A 10980-nucleotide genomic window follows, 5' to 3' on the forward strand; every position below is an offset into this window, starting at 1 on the left:
TCAGAGATGTTTTTCCTTGTTAATTTGACCCTTTTCATAGCAGAAAGAAGGCAGCTCTGCAGTGCAGGTCTAGCAATGATAACCCCATCCACATCTGCTGTTATTTCATAGTGGACTTTCCCAGGCCAAGAGATCCATACAGAGTCTGAAAACTGCAGCTGACTTGAGTTATATATGACTCTTAAAATGCTTGGGTATTGTCTGAAAGTACCTTAAAATCAATTTCTTACAGGGACATTTTGTTTGATATGGCAGGAAAAAACAGGGACCTTGAAAAGAAAAAAAAAATATTTTTCTCCCTCTTTTTAAGTTTCTGCAGAAAGCAAAATAGGATCATCCAAAATTCCCTGAAAGTAATAAACTAAAGTTCTGGTTTAACAGATTGAAAACACCTAATGGGAAATGAAAGGTTACTCTTAGAGGCATGCCCCACAAGTCAGCTATTTTAAGTCAGGGCAGAAGCAATAGGGTATGCTTTATCACTGCAACATTAAGCACTGCTGTAATGTTATATGAGAGGGAGAATCTGCCCCCTGATATTAAGAGTGCCTTAATTATGTGTATCTGAGCTTCTGGGGGATCGTGGGCTCACCATGATTCATGGCTTTGAGCTTTGAAGGAAAGCTGACTCCTTGCAGCGCAATTTGGAGCCACAAGACGAGCCTGCCGTGACAAGCCTTTCCTCTTTCTCGGCCGGCAGATGATGATCACGGTGAGAAATCCCACAGCCGGGGAGCAGGTTGTGTACCGCTGCACACAAGCACCGACACGTGGGGTGTGCTGTTTGGGCACTTTGGGCATATTTTAGAAAAAGCAGAACAGACTGACTCTAAGACACTACAGCATCTGAGCACTCAGGTAATATGCAGACTGGGAGCGAGTGTAAAAGTGCATCTATCCACTGAAAACTCTTGCCCATCGCCAAAGAAACAAAACTCTGCATGGATTCCACAAAACCACTGGGGAGAGGCACAGGTCCCTGGAGACCAAGATATGGATATCACAGGCAATAAAAAGATCATCAGCTTTTAATGATTGCCTCAGTATCCATCATTCACCTCCACTCCGTAGCGGAGATTTTCCTTCACGCAGATTTGAATCCCTGCAAGTTTTCTTCATTCTGTTCCCTTGACTGACAAGCCACCATCTGCTTTATGTAGTGTCTCTTGCTTTCTTTGGGATTTGTAAAGGAAAACCAACTTACTTTAAATTGCAATTAATTTATCACTAGACACATTATCTTCAGATTGCTTCAATATAATCTGCTGCCTGTCTTCGGAGGGGGCAGGGTTGACATGAACACATCAACCTCTTATTTGCCCTGTAGGTCTGTAAATACCAACTGCTCCCAGGCACCTCGTGAGAAAGCAGTTGCAGAGCCGTGAAGCTGCGTTGAGTCAAAACCTGCAAGCCTGGGCATTCATCAGGAATGTTATTAATGTGTGCCATTTATTGAGTTATGTATGCTAATTTAATGGTAGGGAGGGGCACGGCTGGTTAGCTGGGACTGGGGCTGCTGGGATAGTCCAGGTGGTCTCCCTGGGAAGGAGGATGGAGCGAGACTTTGGCCAAGGCAACTGCAGTGGGGGAATTTCTTCAGAAAAACCTCCGGGTTAGAGCAGTCTGTGGGAGACCACCAAGCAGACCATGGGGCACAGTAGGTCAACACCCATAACAGGTCCTTTTACGAAAGCATTGCTCCAGAATATACAGGTGTAGCGGGGAAAATAGGACATAACAGACCCCGACAACAGCAGGGTGCCAGCCATTTGTAAGAGGATGGCTTGTACCAGCTTGCTGAACTGGTCATCGGTGGTTTTCCAGGCTTCCTCTAGGTTTTGTTGAAACAGGCGTGATGCTTATCATCACCAATGCCTCCTCCAGGTGTTCACTGCGGGGGGATGAGGCGGAATTATACAACTGGTGACACACTTTAAAGACTGAAGTTCAAAGAGACAGTTTTAATTGAGTCCCGCTCGTGCTGTGCCGACAGCAATCCATTATGTGCTGGAGCTGCCGGTGAGCCGAGTCACACCACGTTGTCCCTTTTTATGCGATACACAAGCGCAGTGGCACAAACCAGCAGTGAGGTGGTCACCGTCGCTGTCACCACGATGGTTTGGGCTAGTTGGTCCCGTGGCTGCGTGGACCGCGCCGGTGACATCCCCACCTCGGTGGTCCCCGGCAACCTGGGGATGGGGGAACCAGTTGGGCAGCAAAACACTCTCAATGGGGAACGGGATATTGCCAAGCACTTGGGGGAAGAGAAATGTATGGAAAAATCTGCTGTGATGTCTCGGAAGAGCCGTATTCAGCGTCAGGTAGCAGTGGGGTTTGCTGCTCATTTGGTCATTTTTTAACACACATGTTTATAACACCACTGCTGGAGATGATGAACTCGTATCAGAAGGGCTCCCCCAGCAAAGGAGAGCCGGGACGCTGGGGAAACCATAAGAGAGGGCGCAGTCACAGCGCATCCTCGGCCTGAGAGGATGCTGGGCTGAGTAATCTGTATATGTCTGGGAAAAGGTCATTGGGAGGGAGGATTCGCATGGGGAAAAATGGTTTACAAGTAGTAGAAATAAATAGTCCTTGCAAATCACTGGAGGTAATAAAAAACAGCTGGGGCCAGATGAATCTGGGCCAAAAGTAGACCTTTCTATACAGCCCCAAGAAACCGTAAAATCCTCCTTGCCATCCTGCCCCACCTCTGTGATTTATACACACCTCTAGCTCAGGAGAAAAGGTCTGTTGGTTTTTATCAGTCTACATTAAAGGCCACATTTTTCCTACGCTTAAGAAAAAGGTTTGTTCCAAAACCTTTAGCCTTGTGCTGGGTTAAACTTTGTATAAAGCCAGTAATTTTAATGATATTTGGAATAAATTGGATTTAAAAGAACAGAACTGTAAGTCGGGGACAGTATCAGGCAATAGGGTAAGAGTCAGTCTAATGTACTGCTTCTTAGTTCCTCTGCTTGCCTCAGAGAAACAGGGTCCAGCAGTTTATCGCTTAATGAAATGTCTTCAGGTGTGGGAAACACACCCAAAACTTCCCTCATGTCCTCAAGGAGGTCCGAGATGCACTGCAGGTAAAATAGTAAATAAGGAGATCAGTAAAAATGGATGATGGAGTGGGCCAGCAGGGAGGATGGCTTTTATTCTGATGAGTGAGATAAAGAACAGGAGCTGGAAGCTCTGCGGACCACTTGTTCCCAAATCAAGGCAGTGTGTGTGCTGATTTATGTGATCTAAACAAACACAGTTGTTAAACATGAATGTTATCTGATGAAGTTTTATAAGCCAAGCTTTTATAAGTAAAAAAATACTTCAGGTATTAAAAATGCAAGGCATGTGTTTTGGCATGTGGAATGAGATGAGTCATTGTTTCAGAGAGCGGCTTTTAATATATGTGGATGCTAAATGAATGGTGTTTGATTACAATTCCTCTCCTGAGGTATTTATGAGTATGATTAGACAGACCTTTTAGAAATTAAAGGTGACGAAGTTATAATGAATGAAATTTTCATTTAAGTGAGGCTTAAAGAATATAATGAATAAGGCACAGGAAGACTTGCAGGAAGAAAAAACATCCTGGGAAAGTCCAGTCGTCCTGGAGAAAGAATAAATACAAGTGAACAGCAGAATGTCCGCTCCAAATTTTCAAATCTCCTTACAAAATTTGCTGTTGCTGTTCGCTACACAGCGAAATGTACATCACATTAATTTATGTTCTATATTTCCTAAAGGAAAATATTGGGAATCGCACTGAAAGTCATTGGGAGGAATGATGTAATCAGACATAATATGGAAGATCACTGTTCCCATTGCTTTTACATATGACCTAACTATTTAATTATGCCCATTACATCGTCTGTGCTGATGATGGGCTCTCTAAGGAACGCAGATTTGAAAACAATTCCTGCCAACTGCTTGCTAGCCCTCAGTATTTCTTTTTTCCAGCCATGGAACTGTGTCAGACATACTCAAAATACATTTTTGTAAGTTTGTGCTAGAAAAATCCTAGTCACATCCAAACCTGGGTGCACGCTGCCAGAGCTGTGAAGGCATGATTGCAAGGTGGCACATAAATCAGCTTCTCTGCATGGGCAGCCCCTTCTTTCAGCAGACCAGTAAATAGGTCAGCACGAGTAAACAGGTCAGGAGTTCAGGCTTTGAGGAAAAAATGAGATTATATAGCAGAGAAAGGAAGCTTATCCTCACGTATGGGCATTGCAGGAAACGCAAGGTTTGGATCTTCCTAGTTCTACATGAAAAGGCACTTTCACAGTGGGGTGAGGAATGGGAAAAAAGCTGTTTGTGGCTTTCCAGCCGTATTTCTCTTGCATCAGAGGTGCGTATGAGGGTATTACCCCTTCACGAGACTAAATCTCACTTATTACTTGAAGCAAGAGCTTTGGCCAGAGTGTGGGTGCCATCCAGGGATGTAGATGCAGCTCCCCCAGTATGTCCTGATTCCCCAAAGAGGGAACGCAGCCACCACCTTTGGATCTTCTGGGACTACTGGGAAGATGGCAGCGTGCTCCACGTGTATAGTCCTGCAACAAAAATTCGCATTAAAGCTGTGATAAAAGCCAAAGTACTCAAGAATTAAGGCTAGAGTTGACCTCCAAGAGTATGAGAGCTCTTCAGAGGTTTTCCTTATCTGAAAAGTCTCCAAATTCAGCTTGCCTTAAGAAAATTGTTGTCTGATATAAATAATTAACAAGATCACTTCCCAGCACGGTAAACATGCATCCTTTGGTAGCCACCACCTGTGTGCACTGCTTCTACTTCTTATCAGCTTCTTTTTATTTCAAAAGTCTGTGTCACATTTTAGCATCTTAGGAATTGCTTGCCACATTTTCTATTTGTTTCATGAACAGAAGAACAAGCCTGCGCCTTATCTGACCATACTAACGGCAAATGGCAGGTCTCCGAAAGAAATGGAAAAGCGTGATAAGCTTTGGGGCAGCCCGTGTTTCACTTCTAACGTCTGGCTTCCACTCCTCAGGGTGTCACAGCAGTGTTTGTGGGACAGCCTTTGCTTAATTCAATGGGTGCCGGAGAGCTGAACCTGCTGGGATACCCTGCGTTTGGGGCCAGGTATCCCCTATAGGAAAGCATGTGGATAACCAAAGATGGATCAGGAAAAGTTTCATTAATGTATGTGAATATGCCATCTTCCCGCAAGCCAGAAATCCTCCTGGGAAGAGGGGCTGGTGGCAGCAACACATGGTTATTAGAGTAGTAGCTAATTAGCAACCTTAGTCCTGCTGGAGGTGGTGGTGGAGACCTCTTGGCTCGGGGCTTGGAGCAGCAGGAACATGCTGCCTTCAGGGGATGCGACTGACCTCAAACTACTCAGGACAACACTGATTTCATGCATTAGGCATCTTTCTAATAACACATCCAAAAAAGCCTCGAGTGATGTCCATCTAGAGGAGGCTTTGGGAGGCTGGAGCAGTCAGACAGGCAGCAAGGGCTTTCCATAAACAGGGCTACAAACCCCAACCCGAGATTAAAAGCTCGTAGTGTGAGCAGACCAAGTGACTGATCCTAAAATAGCTCCCTGCTAAGAAGGTGTGAAGTGGGGAGAGGTGGCCAGGCACGGGGAAGGGCTGCAAATAGCAGCTGTAGTCAGCTGCCGAGTATGATCCACCGATGGCATGGGCGTTTTGGATGGGGGACAGGCTCAGAGCTCTGGTGTGTGAGGACAAGAGACTCATTCGGAGAGCTAGGATGGCTAACAGAGGGTTAAATTATCATACAAAAAAATTAAACATCACATACTCAGCCTCAAAGAACGTGTAGGAAAGTGTCTTCTAGGCAAATCTAGCCTAGACTACACTTTACGTTGCTTTTGAATATTATATTTTCTTCTGAGCCTTTATCTTAAGCCTTGATAAATACACCTTTATTTGTGTTACCCCAGGAGAGCTGGGTTGCCCACGGGAAGAGTGGCGCTCCCCATTCTCCACTCATCCTCTGCCACGGGATGCAAAGAGGAGTGGAGGAGGAACAGGGCGTCATAGTCCCCAAGAAGTTTCTCAACACCTTTTCTCGCAGACCGGTGCTCTGCCTGCACAGGCAGCCACAGGCAGGAGCCAAGAAGGCACAAGCTGAACCTGCTGCTCCCACAGCAGTCTTCAAAAAGGGGTCTGCTTTTAGGCTGAAACAGCCCAAATGCAGCTGATGAGCCGGAATTTCACATAAAGGCAGGATGAGAGCAGCCACGCGCGGCGGCAGGAACGGTGTGATGCAATGTGTGATACAGCACGGCACTGAGGTTTGGGAATGGTCAGCTAATGGAGCAAATGCTTTGATTGTAGAAACCTGTGAGCAGCAGGTCCCTTCCAATCAGCCCTTCCACTCCGTCTTGTGCTGCTTTAAAGTTTTATCGATGAGCAGGAAGAAAGTGGAAAGTTTGTCCCTAAGTGAGCTTGCAGGCAACACAGAGACGAGGGACCTGAGGAGGAGGAGGACACGCTGCAGAGGCAGTAGTGTGGTGATCTTGGTGAGCTCAGCCAAAAAAAACCCAGTCCATATTGTAATGCAACCTGGGCAGGCTAAAGAGCCCCAGCAGCTGCAGGGATCTAGCAGGGATCTAGCAGGGATCTAGCAGCCCACCCCACCTGCAACCTCCTCTGTCGCTGCTTAATATTAAAGCATGCCTTAATTTTCTGAGCTACACCTTTGCCAGCAGCTGTTTGAATTACCATCTTGTAGAGGTACCTGTAAGATGGAGGCTGGGGGATACAAGTCCATGGGCCAGTGGTTACTCACGTTGGTGTGATGTGTTCTTAACGTTAATTGTCCGCTTGGAGCTTGGTAATGAGCAGGGATCATATTCTATTAATAGTCTTCATTCCTTCTCAGTGACTAACCTCCCTCCTTAATTTCAAAGCTACCCATCCACAAGATGGACTGAACTTAATTGTCGAGTTGCTGGCTGCTTCGTTATTATTTTAATATTGCCTATTCAAATCCACTGTGACACTTCGCCCCTCACCCCTGCATGGCATACTCTGACAAAACTCACCCGCTCACACGAGGTTGCGATTAGCAGGCATGATGGACCTATCAGGAAAACATCACATAAATCAGTTTTAGTCCCTTCCAGAGCAGACTGACAGCATTTGTGAACAAGGGAAAAGCAGCAGTCGTCGTGTATACTCACATCGGGAAGGGTGTTGCTGCTGCTGCTCTCAAAACTAAGCTCTGAAAACGAGATCTGCATGAAACTGCGGTAGGATTGGGTGCAAATAAATCTCGTTGGCAGCTACCAACGGCTCCCTGGCAAAATGGGATGAAGCATTTAGCAAGGGTCTGTCCTGGTCCTGGTTTGGGTCAGTGCTGTCGTGGCCCTGCAGAGCAGGTTAAGCTTGACAGAGCCAGGATGGGCAGCAGGTTGAAGGCTGCCAGGGATAAAATTCAGCAAGATCTTGACAAACTGGAGAAGGGCCTGGGAGCAGGGACAAGTGCCCAGTGGCAGGAATGATTGATTGCATTGACAGACAACGGAAACTCAGCCATGGGCGGTTATCATAGGTTACCGGCGAGATGCGAGTCGTGCTGCTGTAAAAAAATGTTAAAAAAAAAAGAAAGCAAATATGCTGCTTAGATGTCTAAATAAGGAAAATAACATTCTTGAAAGTGTGCTGCTGCTCCGTGTGAGCCCTGGAAAATCTTCGTTTGAAGGCTGCAGCCAGTGTTGGGAGCACAGCAAGGGGAGAGAGCACCACAGAGAGCAACAGAAGCGCTGCCCAGGCTTGAAGACACAACATCGGTGGAAATAGTTGAATATCTGGATTGTTTAGCCTCAAGTAAAGAGTCAGGAGGTGTGTGCTAAATCTTTAAGAGGAGAATGAAGCGTTCTCCAAGGTCTGGGTGATAAGAACAAGGAATCGAGGTGGGACATGATGGCCCAGACCCCCTTGGGCAGAGGAGGAGAATTTTCTGAGGCTTCCCAGGTTTGGGGAGAGAGCATTAGCCTGGAAAGCACGGCTGAAAGGAACTTTGTGACCTGCTGCCACTGCCAGCACTTTGTTTCTGTTCTTGCAAGGCTTCTTCATGGCTCTTGTGCAACCTCAGCTAGCTGCGCTTCCTCCCACTGAGCTATTTCACATTTTCACATCCTCATTACTTTTTTGTTCTTTAGATAAATATTGGTCGCATTCCAGGTTTCTCTTAAATTGCAAAAGCACATTCTCCAAAGATCCAAAATTTTAGCTCTGCCAAGAGAAGGGAAACCCTCAGGACTCTCTCATGAGGCAAGGCAGGCACCAGTACATCTCTGAAAGTTCTGGTTTTCACCCCAGACCTTGTTCCCCTTTGGTTCAGTAATTTTACCTTCATTTCTGAATCGAGATCTCAGTTGCTCTAGTCACAAAGAAACTCTAGCACGGTTTCGTGGGCACGATTGGCCCAGCCATAATGAGACAAGGAGAGTTGTGCCGCATGGGGAAGCAGGTCCCAGGCACCACCATGGCTGTCAGGCCTTCTTTTTGGTTTTAATTTACTTGTTATTGGTTTAGCATGTGACCACCCACTAGCCTGCAGAAGAATAGCGTGGGCGGAGGACTAGATTAAACCAAAATGTTCCTGCTCAAACTCATGTCATGTGAATTACAAACCGCTGACTTTCAGCTTAGAAAAAGCCATCCCCATCCGTCTCTGAGCACCCTGCGCTCCCCGGTCTCCCACCGCGGTGCCTTCCCCTCGCCGTCAGGGGTCCAGGCTGCAGCGAGCATCCCTTTGGAGGACCATCAGGAACACCTTCAGACTCTCCCAGAAAAATCTAATGACTGGATTCCTTGCCCACAAAATAAAAACACCCACACAGCTGAAAGCACCCATGGGTGCAACCAAGGGATGATGTTCATCCAGGTTGCCTAACGACAAGCTGTGCATCCCTGTGGCTCACGCCTGTGGACATAAGTAGTGATATCAGAGCTTAGAAAATCCCGTTACATGGTCCCAGTTCATCTCCACAGTGCCACAAAGAGCAGGGCCTTTCAAAACGTTGTTCCTTCATTAGCTCCTTCGCTAGTGAGAAGCAGCTCTGCTTGGAAAGTCCGCTCTGCACCCACCTAATGTCTTTAACGATGCAGGTATCGTCTGCTACAAATGCAGTGGCTGCACAGGAACGCCTGCCCGATTTGGCTTTAATCTTGTTTTCATTGTTGTTCTCTTGAAGGTTAACTTCAGAGCTGGGAGCTCAAACCCGAGCTCTTTTGCTCAGAGCCCGTACCGCATGCAAATACCGGCCCCTTTCTCACGCTGCCTTTAACCTTGATGCGAAGGAACTGTTCCTGCAGATGAGAGAGGGAGAGATCAAGGAGTATATCAGCAAGGCCGTGGCTCTGTGTTTGTACTCCAACTGCCTGACATTTATTGCAGTCTAGACAATACAAAATGTCCTGATTACGTGGCTCTGGTCCATGCGCACGCACAGCCTCCCCCAGGGACAGCCAGCCTGGTGCAGGGCCACAAAGCGCTGTTAATGCTTTTCATACAACAGCATCGTATTCCCCGTCCTTTTTTCTTTTCCCTTTATAATATTCCGCTTTGTACAATGCAAGTTCACAACCCTGCAGGTGTATCGGCATCATTTACACGGGGATTACTCACGTGATGGATGCCAGGGGAGAAATCACCATCCTGTCATGCCACCTTCAGAGATGCTCGCTGATGTCTCGAGAGCCTGTAGTCAGTCAAACGTGGTGGCAGAAGGAAAGCACGTACATTATCCCTGTCCTGTAGAAGGGGAAGGTGCTGTGCTCAGCAGCAGGGCTGTGGGACCTATCCTGCATGGAGCTGGGTGACTGTCCGCAGGTTACTGCCGTTCCTCGGGCACCAGGTCGCCAGCAGTGACCTGGGACTGTCCATCACCCCCTTCCTCACCAGAGTCGCTAATGAAGTATTAACTGCTACACAGTCCCAGAGGGTTAACACTGTCCCACTCCTTAGGCCAGAGCGAGCAGCCAAAATTTAGTCTTTGGGGTTTTTCTGAAGAGAAAATGGGAACAGAGGTGGGTACTTCTCCAGTGGCTTCCCATCCATGTGAAAAACCTCACCTCAAATAAAGGATGCTTCTCACAACCATCCACTCCAACGAGGCTTCACCGACCCACCACGAGGACAGTCTGCATGCAGTTATGCATCTGTAATGCAATACAACTAGTAATTTTAGTCCTGACCAAGGTTTGTGTGTTAAACTACTGAAATACAATATGTAAAAGTGGACTTTTTTTCTGCCTCTCTACAGTTGCTCCTGCTCCCATCTGTGATGACAGAGCTGGCTGGTCCCTGTGGGACTCACCCCATCCTTGTTATTCAAAAAGATGAGTATTTAGCATCAGAGTAGGGAGGACCTCCCGCGTAACTGGTGGCAGAAGATGTGGTTTGCTGGAGCGCAGGATAACAGCCGAAGCTTTCATATGCTTTGTGATTTCCTCAGCTGTCCTGCCTCCATCGGGGTGGAAATGAATGAAGATCCTTTTTGGAGAAGCTGTGCTATTCACCCATTACTCAAAAATGCTTCCGAAATACCAAGTAATTCATATTTAATGATGTCTGATTGTTGCTAAGGGTAAAAGATGAAAAACTATAGAGAAATGCTGGAAAACAGATGCTTTTGTCACAACACGGAGACCCATAGGTGCAGTCGGTAGCAGTGGTAAGGAAAGCACTCCCGTGCATCTTCTCACTCGACGGTCTCCAGACGATTTCTGGATGTCGAGGAAACTCCCACAGCATCCTTGTGAGGCCGATCGCTCCTTCAGCACAGCCCTAATTGCCAAATACCTTAATACATATTGACCAGGCGTTGGCTATATTGCCAGCAAACGAGGAGAGCTGGAGGGAATGATACGCCGCTGCCTGGACCGTTCATTTGAGCCACAGTTTTATTTCTTACATGAAACTAGGATCTGGCACAACACAGCTAAGGCAGGGCAGCCTCAGTGCCTGCTGGAAATA

At 46.9% G+C, this 10980-nt stretch overlaps 1 long non-coding RNA gene across 1 annotated transcript; it reads right to left on the minus strand.

Moving 5' to 3' along the window:
* Nucleotides 1–1981: 1981 nt before the first annotated feature.
* LOC142030420 (uncharacterized) lies at nucleotides 1982–10163 on the minus strand. Its single transcript, XR_012650186.1, has 3 exons — nucleotides 10077–10163; nucleotides 9090–9311; nucleotides 1982–4556 (listed from the first exon to the last, which is right to left on the minus strand). It is a non-coding gene; the product is annotated as an uncharacterized LOC142030420 (long non-coding RNA).
* Between the last annotated feature and the right edge of the window lie 817 nt (nucleotides 10164–10980).

Source organism: Buteo buteo, chromosome 4, assembly GCF_964188355.1.
Source record: "Buteo buteo chromosome 4, bButBut1.hap1.1, whole genome shotgun sequence".
Lineage (NCBI taxonomy): Eukaryota > Metazoa > Chordata > Aves > Accipitriformes > Accipitridae > Buteo > Buteo buteo.